Raw genomic sequence first — 2,712 nt, 5'->3', positions numbered from 1 at the left:
GAATTCTGCAATGAAATCACCTGGTGGTGACCATTTTTTTTTTTTTTTTTTTTTTTAGATTTTCAAATTTTATGGCATATAGTCATTTGACCTAAGACTTAATGATTCTTTGGATTTTTTTCAGTGTTTGTCATTTTGTTCCCCTTTCCATTTTTATTTTGTTGATTTGACTAGTGTCCCTCTGGCTTTTACTTAGTTTGGCTAAAGTTTCTCTATCTTGTTGATTTTCTCAAAGAACCAGCTCTTGGTTTTACTGATTCTTTGAATTGACTTTTTTTTTTCTAATTTATTGATTGCATCTCCGAGTTTGATTATTTCCAGCTGTCTACTCCTCTTGGATATGTAGGCTTCTCCATTTTCTAAGACTTTCAGGTGAGCTACAAATTTGCTTGCATGAGATGTCAAACTTTTTTTTTTTTTGAAGGTACTAGGAACTTTCCTTTGAGCACAATTTTCATTGTTTCCCATAAGTTTTGGTCAGTGGTGCCTTCATTTTTGTTGAATTTTAGGAAGTCCCTATTTTCTTTTCTTTTTTCATTCCTGACCCAGCTGTTATTGAGTTGAGAGTTGTTTAGTTTCCATACGTGTGTAGGCTTTTTATTTATGTTGGTGGTGTGTAGTGTTGAACCATGGTCATTTGATAGGATACAGGTACATTTTCAAATTTCTTGTATGTGTTGAGACTTGCTTTGTCCTCAACTGCATGGCTAATTTTGAAAAAGATTCCACTAGTTGCTGAGAAGTATACTCTTTTGTGTTTGGTTGAAAACTTATGTAGATATCTATTAGGTCTATTTGATTTAGGATCTCTGTAAGTGTCATTATTTCTCTATTTAGCTGCTGTGCTAATGATCTATCCCTTAGTAAGAGTGGGCTGTTGAAGTCTTCCACTAATAAGGTGTGGGGATTAATGTGTGGTTTAAATTTAATAATGTTTCATTTACAAATGCAGGAGCCATTGTATTTGGGGCATAGATGTTCAGGATTGTTATGTCCTCCTGGTGGATTTTTCCTTTAACGTGACCAAAGCTTCCCTCCTCATCTCTTTTGGTTGATTGTGGTTGAAAGTCGATTTTATTAGATATTAGGTTGACTACTCCAGCTTACTTTTTGTGTCTGTTTGTTTGGAAACCCATTTTTCAGCTTTTTACTCTGAGGTAATTTCTTTGTTGTAGAGATGTGTTTTTTTTTTTTAATTTAACAGAATGTTGGATTCTCTTTCTGCAATCATTCTGTTAGTCTGTATCCTTTAATCGGAGAGTTGAGTGAATTGATGTTGATAGATATTAATGAACAACTACTGTTATTTCCTTTTATTCTGGTGTTGGTCTTGATTGTGTGTTTGATGCTTGCTTTCTTTTGCTTTTCTGTCATGAATGTATCTTTATGCTATGTTTTATTATATGTAGTTTATCTCATTGGATTGAAGTATTTCTTCTTTTTTGAAAATATTTCCTAACCTGGTGGCTGGAGCAGCACTGAACTGACAGAGCAGATCATCCTTCCTGCATAAGACCAAGCAGGGCCAAACCAGAGAGCAGAGAGTCCAGATACCCCAATCCTTGACGATGTGACCTGCTTAAGAGTGAGTATGCCCTTGAGTGTCTATAGAGCCCCAGATCCAGGGTCTTTCTAAAATAGAAGGCAGGCATCAGACCCTTCTCACCCACATACCCACTGTGGGAAATAGAGGGTTGCTTGGGACATTGAAGCCCTTGATCTGTGGGTCCAACTGAGGAGTTAAGGCAGTAAATGCCTGAAATTGCACAGTGACCATTACCAGTGCTTGCTAAATATACAGTACATGCACAAATAATCACCTAGAAGCCTACAAGGCAGAGCTCCACCCACACACTGAAGGGTTCAACATTCTCTATCACTCTGTCCCTTGAGACACACTTCCACGCACACTTACACACACACACACACACACACACACACACGCATGCACGCGCGCGCACATGAGCCTGCATTTGCCCTTCTGTGCCTGGGTACTTTCCTCCCACAGGTACAGATAGTGCACCAACACACACACTGAAGTCATGGGACCTCTCCCAGCTTCCTGAAGAACTCTCCAGATGACAGAGAGAGGCAGTACCAGTCTGAACTGCAGAATCCAGAAACAAACAGGAAGGTTTCAGATAAGCCAATGGCCAGGGGTAGGTGAAAGAACATATACAACATAAATCAGGACATCATGACTTCACCAGCAACTCCCAAAATTGATGGATACTCCAATTCATTAGAAGCACAGGAAAATGACTTTAAAGCTATGATTACCCATTATTTGAGGCTCATAAAGAGAAAACAAGGAATTCTCTCAGAGCAATAGCCAGGCAAATTCAGAGAGTTAAAGATAAAATGAACAATTCTTTCAAAGATTTGGCCAGTCAATTGGAGGCAAAGAAAGAGGAAATGGACAAAAATTCTTTTTTTTATTAATTACACTTTATTCATTTTGTATCCCCCCATAAGCCCCTCCTTCCTCCTTCCCGATCCCACCCTCCCTCCCCTTTCTGCATGCATGCCACTCCCCAAGTCCACTGATAGGGGAGGTTCTCCTCTCCTTTCTGATCTTAGTCTATCAGTTCTCATCAAAAGTGGCTGCATTGTCCTCTACCATAGCCTGGTAAGGCTGCTCCCCCCTCAGGGGGAGGTGATCAAAGAGCAGGCCAATCAGATTATGTCAGAGGCAGTCCCTCTTCTCATTAC

The sequence above is a fragment of the Psammomys obesus genome, unplaced genomic scaffold (genome assembly GCF_907164565.1).
Source record: "Psammomys obesus unplaced genomic scaffold, mPsaObe1.curated_primary_1811, whole genome shotgun sequence".
NCBI classification, from domain to species: domain Eukaryota; kingdom Metazoa; phylum Chordata; class Mammalia; order Rodentia; family Muridae; genus Psammomys; species Psammomys obesus.
The sequence above is the reverse complement of the archived record's forward strand: the minus strand, read 5'-3'. Positions refer to the sequence as shown.